The 22,608-nt window shown below is 42.2% G+C and overlaps 1 long non-coding RNA gene across 6 annotated transcripts in view; it reads left to right on the top strand.

Annotated features, from left to right (window-relative positions):
• The window catches only part of LOC147033192 (uncharacterized), a 130,072-nt gene extending 107,667 nt beyond the window's left edge, over window positions 1-22,405 (top strand). The window contains exons 4-7 of one of the 6 annotated variants that reach the window (XR_015055476.1): window positions 8,564-8,662; window positions 14,780-14,881; window positions 15,508-17,931; window positions 21,338-22,405. This is a non-coding gene — a long non-coding RNA (uncharacterized LOC147033192). Of the gene's footprint in view, window positions 1-197; window positions 386-8,563; window positions 8,663-10,750; window positions 13,108-14,779; window positions 15,259-15,507; window positions 19,684-21,337 lie in introns of those variants that run through there. The other 5 variants (XR_015055480.1, XR_015055477.1, XR_015055475.1 and 2 more) reach the window with 5 other exon arrangements.
• Window positions 22,406-22,608: the final 203 nt, after the last annotated feature.

Here is a 22,608-nt window from a genome sequence, read left to right as displayed (position 1 = left end):
ACCTGTAAAGTTTCACCTTGATCTGTTCAGCCGTTTCAGAGAATAAGATTTTTGAAGACTTTTTTTTGTTAAAAAAAAATATGGCTGCCAAACCATGTGGCCGATGACGTCGTCAAACTTTTTGATCGGATAAAGCATTCGACTTATGCACTTATGACGTCATAATGAACCCACCTCTGACGTCAATAAAATATCGCACTTGTTTCCCATGGTGAGGACTTCACCTGTGCCAAGTTTCAATTTTTCCCATGGAGAGGTTTCAGATACAGAGGCCCAAAGTTTTTTTTCGTTTTTCCAACATGGCTGCCACAACACGTGAACTATGACGTCATAATTATCACGAAACAATCTACATGAGTAGTCACACCTTCTCCAAAAAAACAGGGTAGGTATTTAAACAAGGTAGGGATGGTCACAAGAAATGATCATGTGAATCCATCTGTTCATCTTTCTTTGAAGAATTGTTGTCCCGAGAAACTTTTTGGAGTTACATCCCTCCATCGTTTTGCATTTAAAAAAAAATGTTTTTATTACTCGTTTCTTTACTTTTTTTTTTTAGAAAAAAAAAAAAAATAAAAAAAAATAAAAAAAAAAAAAAAAAAAAAAATATATATATATATATATATATATATGTATATATATATATATATCCTGGTGTTGGCGCAGTGGTTAGGGCAGCGGCTTGGGATCCAAAAGGTCCTGAGTTCAAGCCCCATTGGGCCACTAAATTAATACACCAGGGGGTTGACTCAGCCTGTCATCCTTCCGAGGTCGGCGAAATGAGTACCAGTGTACTGGGCCGGTGTATACCCCGGTTAAAATAGGTGTACCATATCCCTGTGTCGTAAGAGGCGACCAGGGTTGCGTCAGGAAGGGCATCCGGCGTAAAACATGTGCCAAATCACTATGCGCATCATACGGATGATCCGCTGTGGTGACCCCGAATGGAAGCAGCCGAAAGAAGAAGAAGAGGAGAGCACGGACAAACAACCATATGTTGTCAACCAATGCGCAGGCCTGATGAGCCTCATGGCCTCCTCTTGTGTTGAAATTCCATGTTTAAGGGAATTCATATTATTACGTCATCTGTTGTTCAGGACTTCATTTACAAGTCATTTTTAGCAGGTTGCAGAAAATCTAACCATGTTGGATTAAGTAAAACTTTATTTCAGATAATAGTCAGAGGAAGTGGTCCATCTGGCTAACAAACAAGTTGCAGTATTAGCTATATGTTGGGGGGCAAATAAGAACTCAACACTGAGTCACATGTTCCGGAGACAATCATTTTCATAAAGTCCCATTCATGATGCTGCCGACATGGTGAAACAAACCACACAATGGCTTGGCGACATTCTCCAACATTAAAAACAGCGATGACGTGGAGACATTTTATACAGTGTCCTAATGTTGGGGGAATAACATCTGCAGTGTTTGCTAAGTGATTTCTTCACTGTTCAGCAGTTCATGAGAGAATGAATCCACTGGACCAAGTTTTTATTTTTATCTTTCTTCAAAACTTCATGAGGTTGACATCGTGGAGATTCAGCAGTCACCAAAGACCTCTCCTGGTTTGACAGTGTGGCACGCCATTGTGACATTTAAAATGGACACCGTGAAGACAAGGCTTGGCTGTCTCATGACTCCTGTAGCAGAAATGTCTTGGTTGGTATACATTGCATCAATGCGTCCAAGGTGTTGCTCCATTCTTGGAGTATATTTCAGAAACGGTGTTGGCTGAAAGGAGACATTCATTCAAATGGTCATTCATTCGAAAGAGTTGCTTTAGAGCTGGGAACAGACGTTTCAGCTTTATGTGGCGTGGGAAAGGAGAAATGGCTTAAGCCAGCAGCTGCAAGCAGCTAACCGAGGGTTTGAAATGTCTTTGGAACAGTGCATCTCAGGTAGACAAAGAGACAGAGGCAGACTATGTGTCACTGGTATTTAATTTAATGCATTGCAAGGAGGCATCTCTGTGTATTGTGCACTGAGTTATTTTGTAACATGAACCAAACAAGTGAGAAACTGACACGAAGATTGATTCCTTCAGTCGGCCCTTGAAGGGTGTGATTTACCAGTCATACGTATGGACTCGCGCAACAGTTCCATATCTTTACCTTTCTCCCATCAGCAATGGACGGTTGAGATATAAAAATGGGGCATTTGATGATGGTGACACTGCCACCTGCTCCAGTGGTCGGATATGAGAATATATTTTTAATCTTTCAAGTGAATCTTTACCATGAAGAGATGAAGCCAACAACGAAATATAGCACGATATCTCAAAAAGTTGAGGATGGATTAGGATACAACTTGTTGGATGAGTTGGGTAGGTGAGAAGAAGAGGCCAATTAGATTTTGGTTCAGGTCTGAATCCAGATCTGGCCTATCAGTAGGACACAAAATACAAAATGTAAACTGCTCAGCATGGTGGGGGTATGCACTCTACCAAGGACTGTTGTATATTTATATACTAGCAAATACAACCTGTTGCTTTGCTGACTGGGGGTATTAAGGAGGGGGGGGGGGAGAGAGAGAGAGAGACAGACAGACAGACAGACAGACAGACAGACTAGTAAGGGGGTGGAGGTGGGGAGAGCTATGCCTCACCAAATGTTGCTATACCACAGGAGGGAGAGATGCGAGGACAGGGTGAGAGAGAGAGAGAGAGAGACAGACAGACAGTTTAAAAAAAAAAAAAGAAGAGAGAAAGGTGAGGGGTGGAGGTGGGGTTCGTAAAGAGAATGATATGTTATGCTTAATGACCGAACACACACATACACAAAAACAAACATGTCAGAACAGCTGTACAGACAACCACACAACAGAATTTATAAAGTAATCCGCTGGCACATCTGCAAAAACTTTGATGTCCCAGCTATAGAAAATTTGTGGGAACATGAACCAAAAGTAATCACTGAAAACATGGAAGTACCTCCCACTCACGTATGACCGAATGATCCCATTGAGCGTGAACATCGAAAACAAAGCATTGCCACCAGATATCATATTTGGGTACAAAAAAAGAGAAGAAGGTATTGCTGATTGAGGTGTAAATACCAGTGATTTTGGACTAAACGATGCAGAAATCAAGAAAATGACCAAACACCAAGACTTCATGAATGAAGTGAGAAGATCTTGAAAGCTGAAGAATACCAAAGTTGTACCAGTGATAGCTGGACCTGTAGGATTGATGACAAAGAACCTCAGAGATACTAAACGTAGGGGCAATACCCCTGGGCACTCACCTAGTAGTGGCTGGACAAGATAACCAGGAAACCACTGGAAGGCATGGATGACCCACAAAATATATAATGGAGAAGAAAGTAAATACCTATGGATGTTTTTTTTTAATGCCATGAACCTTGGCACATCACGGGTGATAAAGGTTGTGGTCAAGTTTCATCGAAATTGTGTGTGGTTTCAGAAAAGAAAGCAAATACATATTTTGGGGGGAATCCCCCCCTCCTCTCGTAGAACCCCTTAGACCCCAATTTTTTAATGTCATGAACAAACTTTGGTACATCACGGGTGGTGAAGATGGTGGTCAAGTTTCATCTGAATTCTGTGTGTAGTTTCTGAGAAGAAAGCAAATGCATATTTTGGGGGGCAACCGCCCTTTCCCCATAGACCCTCCGAGACCACAATCTTTTTTAATGTCATGAAACAAACTTTCGTACATCACGGGTGGTGAAGACGGTGGTCAAGTTTTATCGGAATTGTATGTGTAGTTTTTTTTGGGGGGGAGAAGAAAGCAAATACTTATTTTGGGGGGGGGGGACAACCCCCCTTAAATCCCCTTAGAGGCAGATTTTTCTAATATCATGAACAAACTTTTGTAGGTCATGGGTGATGAAGGTTGTCATGAAGTTTCATCGGAATTGTGTGTATCGTTTGAGAAGAAAGCAAATTCCTCTTTGGGGAGGCAACCCACTCCCCCCACCCCCAACCCCCCCTCCCCCAGTAAACTCCGTCTGTAGACCCCTTCAGACCTTTAAAAAAAAATGCCATCACCATGAGTGCATCTATTAATTACGTATTATTGGAATGTATCTTTTAGACATTTAGACCTTTTATACTCCTTTTACCTTGGAGAGCACTTCAGCCCATTTTAGACCCTAAGACCCGTTAAACTTTAACACCCTTTAGACTTTGCATCCTCTTGACCTTTACACACTTTGGACTACTTTGACCACTTGACCATTTTAGACCTTCTAAAGCCCTTGAGACCTTTTAATACTCCTTCGGCTCCTGACGACCTTTACACACTTTAGACCCCTTGAAACTCAGATTTTTAGACATTTAGACCCATTGTACCCTCTTTCGACACTCAATTTGATAATTAATTAATTATTTACTGAATTAATTATTTTTTGTGTACATTGTCAAGGCTCGTATAAGCGCTAACACACAGCGTATATGACAAAGAGATCAGGAGACAAGAGGGGCAGGAGTGGGATGCACAAAACAGTGGGGAACAGAGACATTAGGACATCTGTGGAAGGGAGAGAGGTGGTGTGGGGTACACAGAGTAAACAAGATTGGCACTACAAGGACTTTCATGGCCTTACACAACAGGGACTTTCAGGAAGGAAATCGGTGAATTTGGAGGAGGTGGGTTTGGCGTGGATTAACGGGGATAGTAAAGCTCAAGATTTTGGATGGGGGAAGATAGGTGGTGGTGAATATCTGATTTGAATACCTGGAGGGAAGAGTAGGATTGAAGAGAGTGTGGGAGTTTGTTTCAGAGGCGTGAAAAAAAGAGAGGGAAGAAAGAGTGAAGATGAGTAGTAATTCTTGATTTTGGCAGTTTCACCAGAAAGGGGTCGCTGGTGGATCTTGAGCACCCTGCGGAAATGTAGGGGGTACAGAGCACAGACAGAGCTGGGGAGGGGGGAAGGCCAGAGAGAAGACGATAGAAGAAAGAAAGACCACTGACTTGCCTGACACCTGCCTGAGGTGAGAGAGTGACAGACCCAAAGACTCAGCTTCATCACGGGAGATACCAATGATCATAGAAGTCTTGGTTTCCACAGCATGAAGGTGAGCTAGATGTGAGGCAGGAGCACCAGCCACAGGGGAGAGCAGTACTCCATCAGGCTGCAGACGAAAGCTTTGTATGTGGTCAGGAGCTCAGGTGTGCCAAGGAAGTACTTTGCACGATGGAGGATGCCCAGTCGGCGACTGCCGTTGGAAGCTAGCTTGCAAACACTGCTTTCCCAGGAAAGATCATGGCAGAATCCTCTTTTTCCAAGAGGATTGTTGAGAAAGTATATGGTGGGGGGGATCCAGACGGTCCTTTTGGAGAGACATCGTGAGAGTGTGAGATTTGTCAGAATTGAAAGACATGATCCAGGTGTTTGACTTGACCAGTTTGTGATTTTATCCAGGTCTGCAGAGAGCGAAGAGGCTGCTGCTTGCCGATCTGAGGGATTCGAGATGGTACAGCAGAGGGAGGAGTCATCAGCAAAGAGATAAAGAGTATTTTCCAGAGTCGGAGATGAGAGAATTCCATTAAGAACCACGCGTGGACTGTGACAGGAAAGGAAGTCCATGAGCGATGAGTGGAGATTGCCTTGGATACCGTAAGAAGAGAGTTTGGTGAGCAGTGTGGGATTCCAGACTGCATCAAAAGCTTGTGATATGTCTAGGGATTGAGGACCCTATCCATTATTGGGAAAGCAGAAGCAGTATGTCCAGGGTAGAGTGACCTCATCTGAATCAAAATTGATGATCGGAAATCAAGCCATTGGAGAAAAACAAGGATTTCATGTCGGAAGCAATGATAGATTCCATGAACTGCCATCTGCTTGGAGATCGGCAAACATTACCGCTCTGCATGAAAATATGCAAAAACTGATTCCTGCAATCATCAGCAAGGTGACGAACAAATGAGAGGGAGAATAGAACAGAGAGAGCATGAGTAAGAGCAGCAGAGCAAGTTTTCAGGACACATGGGCTGATGCCGTCTGGTCCGGTTGCAGAATTAGAGTCGAGGTTTAACAGGAAAATCTCCACCATCTCAGGAGAAAAGGACACAGAGTCCAGGAACAGCTGTGAGCGGCTGGGTAAGATGGGTACAGAAAGCGATGGAGGAGGAGGAGGAGGAGAGGAGATTGGGACCATACTCTGTGCAGAGCGCTGGTGCTGCTTAAACAGTCTCCTTGGCCATTGGGCACAATCCTGGACCGGTCGCCACTCCGACACAGTATACCAGCATACTGGCACTCATTTTGCCGACCTCGGAAGGATGACAAGCCGAGTTAACCCCACCTGGTATTGATTCAACAGCTAAACGGGATTTGAACTCAGGACCCACGGATCCAAAGCCCACCACCCTACCCATTAAGCCAACACCAGGCATAAAGCGATGGGTTTGGGACACATGATTTAGAAGCAAGCACAGTTTAGGCATTCAGCCTTTTCATGGACAGTGTCAGCTGTGCAGCCATTTTGAGGTAAGGGAGGGGATGGAGGGGGAACATACACTAGAAACAGTCTTAACCAGATGCCACCAGGATTTGCAAGAGGGAGACAGGTTTCAGAGTTCAGTTTTGAGATTAGAAAAATGTTGTTTCTTTGCTCTCCTGAGGGTAGACACACACTTGTTCCAAGCTTTGTGGAAGGAACTGAGATTATCTTCTGCCAGAGTTGCCTTCCATGAGGTGAATGAAGGCAAGTTGTTTCAGGACAACAGCCTCACCACAAGCCTCGGTGTACCATGGACGGGAGGAAGGGTAGGACAACTGAGGATGAGATTGGATAAATGTGTGCATGAGAGAGAGCAAGTTTCTTTGAAAAATTCCCAGGATGAGTTGATGTCAGAGAAATTATAAATGGGAGACTAATCTAGAATTTTAATGGCTGCCTGAAGTCCCTGCCAGTTGGCCTGGGTGAAACGCCAGACTCGACGGCACTAAGGTGGTTCTCCAAGAACAGCCAGAGAGATGTCCACTTTGACAAGCACGTGGTCAGAAGAACCGATTGGAGCGGAGGAAGAACAGCAGATATTTTCAGGGAAATTTGTCAAAATCAGATCCAGAAGAGATGGAGTACCATTGGTTGAGATCCGGGTCGGGAAGTTGACCGATTGAGTCAGTCCCAATGAGTCGCAGAAAGCTTTTGCTGAGGTGCCTTGACAGGTGAGAGAGGTATCCACACCCAGCCAACTGGCATGATGATAATTGAAGTCGCCACATATGAGGAAGAGAGAGTTTGGGATGAGAGGATAGAAGTTGGTCCATGTTTTCAGCAAGTGAAATGTAATTGGAGTCATCACTGTTTGGTGGATGGTACAACACTCATATAAACAAGAGGTGGGAGCGGAGGTGAAGCTGTAGCCAGAGGTATTCCTGGGGGTGTGGGGGAGTGATGGCAGTGCGTGGAGAGTGAGGAATAGAGTTTTTGATGAAGAGAGCAACTCCGCCACCAGGACGAGGCTCAGGTCTGTCATACCGGAGGACAGATCTCTCCATACAGGAGAGAGATATTAAGGAGTCAGAGACGCCTTGAAGGAGGAAAGTTTCTGTTTCGCAGATTATGTCTGGTTTGTCAGTGGTAATCTGTATGCATAGATATCAGGTTAGAGCGAAGGCCCCAGATTTTTGAGGTCCACACTGTTAAGGAAGAGGGAAGGGAGGAGGCTTTGGATGCAGAGGGGAGGGGGGGGTAAGATGAGGGGGAGGGATGCTGACCTGTTGATAGTGTATTGGAGATTACAGAAGAGCTAGGCGAGAGGGCTGGACGAGGAGGAGGACAAAAGGCTAGGTAGTGATGGGATGAGGAACAATGGAGAGTGGACGATTTCAGGAGGTGGAAGAATGAGTTGGAAGAGAGAGGGCAGGGGAATGACACAGCTTTGTGGATGTGAAGGGGGTGGAGGGGGGAATTTGAGAAGGTGTAAGTGAGGGGGGAGATTTGAGGGAGAAAGGTGTGTGGGAGGAGAGATTTTGAGAAAGATGAGTGGAAAACTTGGAGAGGGAAGAGAGTGATGTTTGCTTTGAAGAGGGAGGAAGTGGCTGATTTTAGAGAGGGGTGACATGGAAGCTTTGAGGGGGAGGGGAGACGATGAGAGTAGGCATGGCCATGGGGGAGAAGGGAGAGGGGAGAGGTGGGGAGAGGACAAGGATGAGTCTTCTTTTAAGGGGTATGTCAAGGATTGTTTTCCAAAACTCTGTTGCTTACATTGAAACACTTTGTGCAAGGATAACCAATTGCATCAGCAATGTGATGGGGGATATTTTGGCCAACATGTGGATTGAAGTGGATTATCGCTTGAATGTGCTGCTTGCAACTATAGGTGCATGCTACATGTTGAGGTGTGCTGAAGAACACAGAAACTTTATGAATTATTTGACAAAATGCAAAAAAAACGCATCAATGTATCTCTTTTGGTTTTATTGTATTAAAATTTATAAACTGGTAAAAAAAACTGTGGACAGCTGACACTTCGTTCTTAAGCCTAAAATTATCTTCATATGATCCATGGTAAGTTTATCCAATGAAATTATTTGAATAAATTAATAAGCTGTTCAACTCATTTTACTCTCTTCTTTTCTTGCGTCAGGTGCATACAACTCAAGACAATCGGAAATGAACCTCCCATTTTTGAGCTCTCAACCAGTGCAAGAAAAAGAGACTTCTTTATTTATTTATTTCTATCGAGGTATTTTTTTTACCATGGGTGTGTGTGTGTGTGTGTGTGTGTATGTGTGTGTGTGTGTGTGTGTGTGTGTGTGTGTGTGTGTGTGTGTGTGTGTGTGTGTGTGTGTGTGTGTGTGTGTGTGTGTGTGTGTGTGTGTGTGTGTGTGTGTATATATATATATGTATATATATATATATATATATATATATATATATATATATATATATATATATATATATATATATATACATATACATATACATACATACATACGAGCAGGGTCTGCTTACACATTGTGTAAGCATACGAACAGTGCTTCCCCATTGTCTTGGGTCGCTCATCTGCATTTGATTTTTCATTTATTTATTTTCATTTTTTGTTCAATTACTTATACTAGCAGATACCTGTCTACAACAGGTATAGGGGACAGTACGGATCAAAATACTCGGTTACGGTAGTTTCTTTGGATGTTTTGTGCCGCATTCAACAGCTCAGTTCATATTGGTGATGTGTCTGGGTGCCCATGGTAGCGTTTGAGATCGGTCGCTTTACATCGTTGGCCTTGACACATAGTGCCGGATGAGTAACACGAACAATTTGACATATTCATCGTTTCTATATTACCTCCATCAACAGATTAACAACATGGCAGGATAAAAGTCGTAAATGCTGAGTTGAACAAACGTCCTGAACCCATGGACTTGGTTAACCCTCTGGAGCCCGCGAAATGTTCTGGGTGAACAAAAAAATAACCCCTGGGGCTCTAGATGGTTAAGTAAAGCACGTCGTCTGGGACCCGGCCATCAGTTTGCCGCCGAATGCTGCTGATTGTGACGTCATAGATTCCCTCTGAAAATTCTATCCATATTCGATTTTTGGAATCTGCTTTCACCTGCGTAAATACATGGAACACATAATGTGAATATTTTCCAAGTACGAACAGAATATGTTTGGAGAAAAGTGTGTTAGAAGTTCCAGGCTTACGCCAATTATATTATATGATGATTACGATTATATTATGATGATGACGCAAAAACATATACCTCCCGCCTATAATTCAAAACACCTCACTGCACTGAAAAACATGGGGACAGGAATACTGAACTGTAAATGGTGGAGACTTGTAATACCCTCCCCCACCTGGAGGTGGTGCTACACGATACACATTTACCAAGAGAATTACGATTATATTAATATTATGATTATGATATTTGATTGTTTGAATCTGCTATCACCTGCGGAAATACATGGATCACATAATGTGAAGATTTTGGAAGTATGAACAGAATATGTTCAGAGAAAAGTGTGTTAGAAGTTCAAGGCTTACACCCATTATATTATGATTTTCATTTGCAGAAGCTTTCCGATGATTCTGCGATTTATTTTTTCCCGGTGTATCGGCTTCGATGTCCATCGGCACACAAAATTACTGTGCTTCCCCATTGTCTCGGGTGGCTCAGCTGCATTTTTTCTCATTAACCTCCGCCATCGAAGATGGATGGAGGTTACTGTTTTCACCCCTTTCTGTTTGTTTGTTTGTGAACAGTATTACCGAAAAACTCCTCGACGGATTTCGACGAAACTTGGGGGGGGTTAGATATGGTCCAAGGATCATGCCATTAGATTTTGGACTTTGTCCCCCCCCCCCAAAAAAAAAATTGTTAGAGAATTTTTTTTTGCATTTCTAAATGTTTTAAGTGATTTCCAAACCCCCCCAAAAAAATTTAGAGAAAATTTTTTTTTTTTGCATTTCTTCATGTTTTAAGTGATTTCCACCCCCCCCCAAAAAAAATTTAGAGAAAAAATATATTTTTTGCATTTCAACATGTTTTGATTTCCAACCCCCCCCCCCCAAAAAAAAAAATTTAGAGAAAAATTTTTTTTTTTGCATTTCTACATGTTTTAAGTGATTTCCACCCCCCAAAAAAAAATTGTTAGAGAAAAATAAAATTTTTTGCAACTTTTTTTTCAACAAAATTTCGATTTCTTTTTTTTTGCATTTCTACATGTTTTAAGTGATTTCCAACCCCCCCCCCCCCCGCCCCCAAAAAAAATGTTGGAGAAAAGAACTATAACTCTGTCAGCACTGTTGACCATATTTAATGAATAAGATATAAGGTTCACTTGAGTGACCCAGCAGTATTGGCGGCGGAGGTTTTGCACTCTCCCGAGTGCTCCCCCTCTCGTTTATTTGTTTTCATTTATGGATGTTGTCTGACGATTCTGTGAATTTTTCCAGTCTTTTGGCTTTGATGTCCATTGGCACACCAAAATTCAGGTTTCTATGTCACCTGGAAGGTACTGATCTTTAGTATTAGTCAGTGAGTGAGTGAGTGAGTGAGTCAATCAGTGGTTCGAAAGAACCTTTTATATATTACAAGCAGGGTGCGCTTGCACATTGTGTAAGCATACAAACTGTGTTTTCCCATTGTCTCGGGTCGCTCACCTGAATTTGATTTTTCATTCATTTATTCTCATTTATTTATATTTTCATATGTGAATGTGCGACAATTCTGTGAATTTTCCCATTGTATAGTTTTCGATATCTGTCGGCACACAAAATTACCATGCTTCCCCATTGTCTCGGGTCGCTCACCTGCATTTTTTTCATTTATTTATATTTTTAATTGCAGATGCTTTCCAATAGTTCTGTGATTTTTCCCGGTGTATCGGCTGCTTCGATACATATTTTTTATGTATTGGATGTATATCCCACATATAGACCCTATTAGGCCCACAACTACAAATGGAAAATGCACTTTAGATATTTTAAGACATATAAAAATACATACAGTATAGGATGCACAAAAAAGTTGGCCCCAGCAAAAAATTAATGCTGTAACTTTAATATTATCCGAGTAAACTTCACAAAATTTGCATATCATATTCCTCACTTACAGTCAATATATCACTAAAAATATCAGTTGCCCACAAAGAAATTTCATAGTTCTACAATGGAATTACTGATGACATCGATGTTTGATATGGTCCATCCATCCATTGGGACCATACTCTGTGAAAAGCGTTGGTGCTGCCTAAGCAGTCTCCTTGGCTATTGGGCACAATCCTGGACACGTCACCACTCCGACACAGGACGCCGATACCAGCAATCTGATACTCATTTTGCCGACCTCAGCAGGATGACAGGCTGAGTCAACTCCACGTGCTATTAATTCAACAGCCAAGCAGGATTTGAACTCAGGACGCTAGGGATCCCAAGCCCACCACCCTAACCATTGAGCCAACACCAGGCTTATACTCCATAATGACAGCAGCTTATGAATGGTTACAGCCGAAATTGTACATTTGGCAAGCACCTTGTTTTCTGTGAAGCTGCAGTTATCACAACAAAGCAGGAGCAATGGGGATTGAAATTTTTATCTTGCTTCTTGTTGATCCCACTAATAATTCTTGTTGAACCTCTACCTGCCTTCTTCCAAGTAAATAATTAATAACTAGTGTTCTGACATGTTTAATGTCCAAATGAGCTATTGTGACCATTACCTATTTTGGTGGTGGTCCATTTGTAAACCCCGTGGAGACATCTTCCTGATGAAAATGAAATAAAATAAATTATCGTGAGCATAAAATATTATATGACTTCAAATGGCTGCCCATTAGTTTTCAGGTTTGAATTGTGAAACAACACACAATGAAAGGGCCTTTGATGGGTCACCCATAGCAACAACTGGTCATGTGACATTAAAGGGTTACAGCAAAATTCAAAGTTCATTTCCAATATGCCTGGTGTTGGCTTAATGATTAGGGTGGTGGGCTTGGGATCCTAGGGTCCTGAGTTCAAATCCCACTTGGTTGTTCTTAACCAGGTGGGGTTGACTCAGCCTGTCATCCTTCTGAGGTTGGCAAAATGAGTACCAGCTTGCTGGTATCCTGTGTTAGAGTGGCGACTTGTCCAGGATTGTACCCAATAGCCAAGGAAACTGCATAGGCAGCACCAACGCTCTGTACAGTGTATGGTCCCAATGGATGGATGGATATCCAACGCTTTCAAATGGAAGTCACAAAACAAATTGGGGGAAATTCTAACAAAATAGTAACCAAAGTGTAGCGGTGGAGATATTACACTAAAAATATAACATAGCGAATGCACATATGCGAGGTAGATCACATGTGACTTTTCTGAGGTTTGCTACATTATATGTTCCCAGGATTGTTACAGAAATCATTTATGAGGAATTACATGGTGACGTCATGAAATCGGTTGGAAACAATTGTTTCCATGCTCTTAGATATTTGCACTTTTCGGATTTTATTCACAACAATATTCTGCCACAAAGGAAACAAACGCATGAGCTACACAAATGAAACAACTGCATCGAATTCCAAAGTGCAGAGAAGTTCAAAGTTTGATGCACAACAACTACTGCGAGCAACCTATGCTGAGTATTCAGCGCAAGAAACAATTTCATCAACATCGATCTTGGAGCTGGCAGGATAGCTGAGAGGTATGCACACTCGTCTCTAAGCTGTCTACCCTGGGTTCGGATCTCGACCCAGCTATACACTGTCACCCTGGTGTGCCGCAAACGGAGCGATTCATCGTGAGTGTGCTGTCCATGGAATGGATGTAAAAATGGGTGTCCCGTCTGCCGGATATTAGTTGGTGCATATGAAATATCCCGTAGATGTCCTTCCAAAAGAGGACACAAGTTATTGCTGGCACCCTGAACAAATTACAAATTATTCCTCTGACCTACAGGCACTGCGTCAGCGGCACAGCTGCGCCACCTCGTAAATGATACTACCTGGATCCATGTGCTGCATACTGAAAAAGAGGAAAAAGCCTCATTATAAAAATAAAAAACACAAATTGTCCAATTAAAAAAATACATGCACATACTAAAAAACATACATGTAGCTCATGGCACGCCGTCCCATGAGCTCCAAGTTGGACGTGAATCGGTATTGTATCAGGTCCCTTGTATGATGTCCCTCTCTCCAAAATACTAAGATGAGCAAAGTGGGAGGTTTTGGTGTTCATAAGAAGGCAGAGGCCCACAGCAAGATTTAATTTTTTTATTGAAATGACTCTGCAGTGTCCACCAATGACAATCTCATTCAGCAAAATAAAACCGGGAGGGCGGGTTAAAAGGAACGCACTATATCATAACCATTTCTTTGCGAAACAGTTCACAGAGACCTGGCTAGAGAAACCTACCATAGTACATTGATAAAGTGACACATGCCACTGTTAACTACACCAAAGCATGCAACGAAGAAGGCTCTGTTCAGACTTGCTCTATAATATTTGCTAATCAGGCAGTTGTACAACAATGGATTGTTTGATAATGGTGGTTATAGCACCAAGTGGTGCCCATCACGAAATCCTGTGCCAGTGAGATGATTCTAAAGTGACGTTTTCTCCACAAAGACCCACACTGCACTGAGGTCCTTCCGGGTGGTACGACCTTTAGGTTGTTGCTCTGCCATAATTCATTCGTCATTGTGACGTCACTTCACATCCACATGGAGCTGACTTCACGTGCAATCACGTACGTGGCGCTTCCATTGTGCTGGATAGCCATGCACTTCTCAGTTATACAAATTGGCGCTTTCCCACTCGACTTTCACATGTCTGAGGGTCGTAATTAATGTAAACTTGACATAAATATGATGAAAGAACGTTGTGCTGTCCTGTTGGCCCGTACTAAACTCGGATATCTTCTGAGGCTAATCTGGTGCTGCTCCTGTTCAACTGGGCACAGGAAACGTCCAAAGGAAGCGCGTAGACATATTAACGGCATTGTGACCTCACAGTGAGGCTGTCGTCAAGGAAACGCAATATACAATCACTGATGATATGGCGGCCGTCACAGAGTGTCAGGTGCATCCCTTTTCTGACACCATTTTGCTTACAACGGCAAACTGCAGCGAGTGAAGGAAATGGACTGTAGGTTTCTACTCTTGGATTACCCCCAAGAACAGTAACGCATGCTCATCTGGCATAAACGATGTGTTGCACAAGTGCCTGGCATGCCTGAATGCGATTTTGCGAATGGTCTGTTGGTTCTCCTAAGTCATCTAAAAAGACAGTCCATGAAAAGTGAGAATCAGCAAAACGTGTTAACGATAACTGTTATTTGATTTACATTGTTTTGTTTCTATTTTTTTGTACAGGTATTGCATAAAGCTGGACAGAAACATCGACAGAGTTTGCTGCTGTACCCTGTTGTAAGATTACAGTCGCAGCTATCCGATGACGCTGGATGTGCATGGTTGGTATGTGTCACACGCCCTGCACACTGCTTTGTAGCCTTCCACAATGATATATTTCCCTATTCGTGAATGACGGCTTGACATCGGGCATGAAGCAGGAATGGGGTTTTATTTTTTTTCCCCACACAATTTGGCTGGGTGACCCAGAGGGAAGGTTGTGGTGAGGGATTTGGGGATAGGGGGCAGGCAGAACCCATAAACCCCCTTCTTGACCTCTCTTCCTTCCAATCAATCCAACCAGACTTATCCCTTTCCCAAGAGTCTGCATCACTTGGCAACGTAAGATCAAAGTAACAACAAAAATACATCTGATATTCAGGCCCCCACATAGTGCTGGGATTATTCCCTCCATCTCCTTCATGTGGTGCAGCAACGACATGAACAGCAGCTCAAAAGGTTAATAACGGCTACTCTACAGAGCACCTTACATCAGCAGACCATATAGGAATCATATATGGTAACAATGCACATGTAAACCTAAATTACTAATATTGGAGCATCATATATGCAATTCATAGTCGACTACTCCCTCATAAATGTCCTGTTGAGTGCGTGTTTCAACTTCTTTATTGTGGTCAAACAGTTTTCCTACAACCGTCATTTGTGTGTCATGTGAATATGTTTGGCAGAGAGTGAACGAGGCAATGAAAGAGGAGTATGAGTAAGACGAAGAAGTCGAAGAAGAAGAAAAGCAAAAGGAGAAAACTTAAGAGCACACTACCCAAAAGGAGAAGTGTGCAGTCACCACCTGAGTTTGTAACAGTTGATATCAGTATCAGTTGTGGGATAGCGGTATGTTTTCATCAGCATGAGAAAACAGGTCTTCGCAAGATTAATGATCCAGGTTAGAGCAACAAATTATACTTCCTTTGCAGTAATGCCAGATGGTAAATGCCTTTCTGGGATATTTGCTAAACGGAAACCCACAGCACATAAACCCAAGCTATTATTCATTGGTTCTTGCACAGTAAATCTTGAGATTATAACAAATGTGAACAGTCAGCTGGTGAATGTATGGAGCCAGTTTCGGACAAAATGCAGTGGTTTCTGGGGACTTGCACGCATGTGTGCGGTGATGTTCGGCTTTGCGTAGCCTACAGATGCACAAAAACCATCCCGTGATCACCGCAGATTTTAACCATGACATATTCCTTGCTCCGGCCCACATGGAATACATTCAAATTTGTGATTGCCTAACGGCTCACGGTGCGGATTGTTTTGGAATAATGGTCACTGTACTGAAGGTGGTCTTGCGTAGCATTCCCAAAGTTATAGCGACATGTGTGTGAGAGCCACCAGTGGGCTGTATGCAGATAACAAGAAATGCACACATTCCTGGTTTCACAATGTCAGTGTGATGTGCTCAAGCCAGGCACTAAGCCCCAAGTGTCGGAAAGTGAATGAAAATCCCATAATGTGAACTCCTTTTCACGCTTACCCACCGCCTCTGCCACAATCCCCCTGGAGGTTCTTCCCAAGTAAGCGGGTCGCAAAAGTCTAACACAGCTAACTCGGCCTTCAGATGATAGAATCCACCATGAGCCTGAATGGATCATTTCGGTGTCAACTCATGCGTCCCTCTGTAGATGGGCAAAAAGGACAAAGTAATACACGCTGACAGAGGTTATACACTGCCTTAATGCACAGTTATAATGTACAACAAAACGAGTTTGGGATTAAATCAGCAATCTGCCTGCATTAATCTTGAAAAATTGGCCTTCCCTGTATACACATATAGATACAATAAGAAAACAACACAGGATACCTCCCTATTACTTCCAACATCTAGTAATACCCGCTCCCTCTGGGAGCAAAATATGGTGCTGATACCCCCTCCCCCAAGCAGGGATCAGTGGTTAAACCATTTGCGCTCTTCCACATGTACAGGTAGAAATTGCAAGTTGTCTCCTCACTTTCATGGATAGGGGGAGCAGGGGTGGAGCCAGGCTTTCAGGTATGCAAAAGCACATATGAGGCCCCACGAGGAGAAGTGATGTAAGCGACATTTTTTAATGATATGATGATGATGATAGGTTCAGATGATAGGGTAAGGGTTAAAATAGTGCTATATGGCATTAACTCCAAAATGGCCGATGTGTCCCTTACATCACTCCTCCTCGCGGCGCCTCATATGCAAAAGCCCAAGCACGTATGCAAAATTTGATGGAGATCAGCCAAGCTGTTTTCAATTATTTAAGGTTCAGACATACATAAAGTGAAACGTGCAAAAAAGGATATTTTATAACACAATTTTTGCTGTTGTTGCTGCTGTTGTGGTTGTTTGTATTTTCCTTCCGTGTAATTTTTACATTTTTCTATTGCTTTGAGAAATATTATGATAAATAATTTTGTGTGTTCCTTCCATGTCTTCATTAAGGGTTCCTGCTGTTGTAGAATAATAAATGTTATTATTGGAACCGCTGTGTTAAGTAAGCTCCAATTCCCACTTCTTAAATACCAGAAAGAAGAGCTTTTAAAGCAGGCATCTATGTGATCAAACGGACACAAACTCTTGTTCCAAGAAAATCGATTAGCTTTCCAACCAAGGAAATTGATTATTAGTTTTCCAACAGGAGGAACCGCTACATTAAAGCTCGAGGTTCCGCTTCTTCTTCGTGTCTCAGACGGACTAATGCGTCTCGTTTTAGTACCAATAACACCCATTCCCTTCAGGGGTGAAAAAGGTGTTAATATCCACCCCACCGGCAGCAGTGATCAGTAGTTAAACCACTCGCACTATTCTCTGTGTACAGCCAAAAAGAACGTCATCTCCCCATTCTCACCCAATGGCGGGGGTTAAGGGGTAATTATTTTTGGCCCTTGACCTGACCCGAGGTGCTCTGAGCAAAATTTGGTGGTGATTGGCCCAGCCGTTTCTCATTCTATTATAATTATCAGATGTATACAGAATTGCCTTATGTTTCCATGACTGTCTTTCTGTTTGTCTGTCTGCGAGCAGGATATCTCACAGACAGAGAAACAGAATGGACAGATTTGGACGGAGCTTGGTGGAGAGGTTGGGTGTGTGACAAGGAAGAATTGATTCCATTTTGGTGAGGATTCGGATCCAGATACTAGAATTTTTCAAAGTGATTCTTCACCATTGAGAGATCGGGCCAAAAATGATATTGTACTGTATAGCATGATATTTACCCTTGCAAAAGGAGAGGCTATTACATTTGGGTCCGTTTGTTTGTCTGTCTGCCTGTTTGCCCACACAGAACTTTCGTGTTTTTCTCCATAACCGCTTGTTGGATTAAGATGAAATTTTCTCCATATGTGTAACTACTCATGTCGAATGTATTAATGATAATTATCAAATCATAGGGCCAAAAACTATAGATAGCACGATATATCAAAAAGTTGTGGAAAAGTTATGACAAAACTAGGTGGATAAGTTGGTTAGGTGACAAGAACAAGCGGATTAGATTTTGGTTAAGGTCCAGATTCAGATCTGGCCTATCAGTGGCATACAGAATGTAAACTGTTTACCGTGGCGGAAGGAGGCGCTCTACTGCGTGTCCTTATAGTTGTATATCAACTTCCATATGGAGTACTACTGTACTCCACAATATCATAGGATCACAGCCTTATTACGTTAATTGTGTTAAATTTATGTCGATTTGGAAATCTCCTTTAGACGAACGGTTTGCAACCTCCATGTTAACAATAATTTGAGTGCATCGGGACAAAGCACATTTAATATTTCCTTTTTCATAGAAACGAAAACACAACCAAATCTCGTTTTTGAGGAATTGGTGTTATTAAAGTTGACAATAGCTCCATTTTCTCCTCCTAATGAATACCTCAGTCAATGCAAATCATATGGATTTTGTGTACACAATTGCTCAGGCAAGAATGAAATGTCTTCTATTCACAGTCACCGTTTCCATTATTGTTGACACAAGCTGCAATATAAATTGTTAATTTCGAATTTGATTCATGGCAGACATGATATTCTGCCGCAACGCACAGAATGGCATTGCATGCATTCGGAAAATACGAATAGAGATGGACAAACGGACGTGACAGCGGTCGCAAAGCCATTACTGCAGAAAAATGTACTGGGAAATTGGGATTGCAATATAGACTTACAGGATTAGGATGTTGTATGTGTATAAAAAAAAATTGTATTTAAAAAAAAAAGATTAGGGCAAAAAAAATCTTGCATTTGAAGTATTTAAGGGTTAGAATGGCAGGAAAGGTCATGAGCAACTCGTAGGGCATGTTGAGAACAAAATATGTTATCACAACATTCTGCCATTTAACCGCCTTACCTCGGCCCGCTTGTTAAAATATGTCACATTACGCTGAAAGCAAGATGTCTCTTTAGAAAAATAAGACTTGACATGTTTACTTTTCTCATCATTTGGTTGCTGCCAATACAAAGTTCATGGTTAGAGCTTCTGCATATTTATTTTAATTCCAACAAATGTTTAACTCGTTACTGGGGTACTACAGGGAACAGTTTAGTTTGTTTTCCTCCCAATTTCAGAGTTTTCACTTCGAAAAGGGAAACATGAAATGATGCAACAGAAGGTGAAATTATTTGCTTGCACTACTACTAGGACGACTTCGACTCCGTCAATGGCTCCAATTATTTCCAACTTCTTGTGGGGTCGGTCGGAAACATTGTGGACCCAAGCCTTAATGAACCGGCTGGCCAGTTCTGACATTTGACTGAAGGTGGCAGGAATTTGTAATTTGTTCTGAGTCCCGGTGATAGCTCGCCTTCTCTTCTTTAGGGGTTCTTCTTTTTAGAAGAACTTCCTTCTCTTCTTCTTCTTTAGACCGAGGGGTCTTTAACGTCCACCAACGCCCAGTGCAGGCTGACTGGGTCCTATGGTTTAACGTCCACCCGAAGGGATGGCACACACATTGATGGCCACCAAGATGACAGTTTACTGCTGGGCCGAGATTCAAGTCCAGGCTATACAGTCTGCAGGTGAAAGTGCGCACTTCTTAGCTATCCTGTAAGCCCCTGTCAAAATATAAATTATTTCGGTCCCATTGTAGTTTAAACACCAAAATGATGGATGTTATCGAATCATTCAATAGATCCAATAATAGATCTCAAATCTAAGTCAGTCGACCTGCAAAACCCATGAAGATGATCTGAACATTGGTGTAGTTGTTGCTCTGCCAAAAATACCAGGTGGTTCACAATATAAATATCTTGAACACCCTGCCCACAATATAACAACCCTTCATTAATTACCATGAAATTATGAGCACCTTCTGATTCGATCTGCAATTTGTAATGTCACGGTGTCCTGTGCCTGCAATAATAATTGCCATTAAAGTACAAAGTCAAGATATAGAGGCATTTTTTCTCAAAAAAAAAAATGATGATCTTTATTACAAGTCAAAGAAAATTTCAGGAAAGTCAAAGAAAATTGCCTTTTGAAAGTATACGTATTGGTACAAATCAGCACTCGTGGCATGCACATTCCGTCTCTCCAAAACGAGGGTGCATTAATTGAAGGCTTCAGGAAAGCTTTTTTCGAGATAGGCCAATAAGTTGAGTGAATAGGTAAAACGAATTCGTTCAAATTTCCGATTTACCAGTGCTGCCGACTCCACTTAACCCGGGAACGCATGATCGAGATGGAGGCCGCTCCGCAGAAATGCAAAGCCAGCGAGATATCAAACCAAGCTTGGAGCAATATTAAAATCTGCACATCCTGGCATCGCTGAGCCGTGTGGTTAGGAAATTGCACTGATGACTTCAGCTCCTGCAAAAGTGTGGCCGAAGAAGGTGAAAAAAAGAAAAGCTAGAGGAGGTATGATTTTCCAATGCAAAGTGCATGTAGGAGTATATAAATACAATTTTCTGTAAGTCGAGGCTCATGGAAGAGTTGACTAAGAAGAGTGTGGTATGTTAACAGATTGACAGAAGAGTAGAAGGGGACAGGTGGCCGATAATGCGAGGATGCAGCACAGCAAGTTCAGCAAAGTGGCAGGGAGGGAAATAGGTATATTGCTTGGTGAGTGTCAAAAAACGTGGGTGTTGGTTTGAGAAAAACTATGGTGTGGACAATGGGCAACAGTCTTGAAGGATGAAACGGAATGAAATTGAGTTGAGCATCATCAACCTGAATCGAAAATATTATTTATAAATAAATAAAAACTTTTGTTGTTTTCACATTAAAAGTTAAAAAAAAACTAAACTATGAACTGTACTCTGTATTATAATTGGAAATACTTTCTGTTTTTATTTTTTTCTCCACAAAGTCTAGGCTCGTGAAAGAGGGTAAAAGGAAATATATATATATATATATATATATATATATATATAAATAAAAACTTAGGTCCGTCTAAAAAGTAAAGGGACTGAACCTGCTGTGTGCTGCACTTAGACGACTTGAATGAACGGGTTGCCTCACAGTCTTTCACAACATTACAGCAATATATATGATCGGTGATAGTTGACTGCGCTCATTGTGTGATTTTTTACAGGTCGTGCTTTACACGTTGTGTTGTACGAGTCGTGAGCAGAGAGCCAATCTGAAGTTTTTTGCCAAGCTTGGCAAAACACCTTCCGAATCCTTAGCAATGCTGCAGCAAGTCTACGGGGAAGGAACGATGTCACGTACTGTACACGTGCATTTGAATGGCACAAGAGGTTCAAGGAGGGATGGGAGGAGGTTGAAGACGATCCACATCTGGAAGACCTTCAATGAGCAGAACGGCGGACAACATGGAGCGTGTGAAGCAGATGGTGCGTGCAGATCGTCGACTCACGGTGCGGATGATTGCTGAGTAACTTTCCAACAACAAGGACACTGTCTGGAGCATCATCACTGAAAATCTCGAAATGCGCAAAGATGGTCCCCAAGCTGTGTCCGAGGACCAGAAACAGCAAGGAGTCACTGTCTGTCAAGACATTATCAAGCGCCTCGAGGATGATCCAGACATGCTCGTGAGAGTCATTACTGGCGAAGAATTGTGGATATTCGAATACGATCCTGAGACCAAACGGCAGTCGTCAGTGGAAAAGTCGTGCATCACCAAGACCAAAGAAAGCAAGGATTTCGAAGGTCAAGGTGATGCTCATCGCGTTTTTTGACATCAAAGGCATCGTCCACTGAGTTTCTAACACAGGGTCAAACAGTGAATCAATACATGTACAAGGAGATCCTCCAGTGCCTCATGAGATCAGTCTGGGATAAGAGGAGGGATCTGTGGGAGAACAACGCCTGGGTGCTCCATCATGATAACGCCCCTGCTCACAGTGCCCTGAGCATCCGACAGTTTCTGGCGGAGAGGAACGTGCCAACTCTGGAGAAACCCCCGTATTCGCCAGACTTGGCCCCTTGTGATTTTTTCCGATTTCTAAAGCTCAAGGGGGTGATCAAAGGGACCTGATTTCCTTATGTGGAGGCCATCAAAAAGGCCGTGACGATGGAGCTCCGGAGCATTCCAGAAGAAGCCTTCAGGGGGTGCATCGAAGCGTGGAAGAATAGGACGGACAAGTGTGTGAGACTGGAGGGAAACTATTTTGAAGGGGGGGACAAGCTGTGATTTCAATGTATTTTTTGGAATAAAATTTCTATGAAGGATGTCCCGTAACTTTTTCGACGGACCTCGTGTATGTGTATATATATATATATATATATATATATATATATATATATATATATATATATATATATATATATATATATATATATATATATATATATATATATATATATATATATATATATATATATATATATATATATATA

This window comes from Eptatretus burgeri, chromosome 2, assembly GCF_056783735.1.
Source record: "Eptatretus burgeri isolate ZD-2024b chromosome 2, Ebu_testis_v1, whole genome shotgun sequence".
Lineage (NCBI taxonomy): Eukaryota > Metazoa > Chordata > Myxini > Myxiniformes > Myxinidae > Eptatretus > Eptatretus burgeri.
The sequence above is the reverse complement of the archived record's forward strand: the minus strand, read 5'-3'. Positions and strand labels throughout refer to the sequence as shown.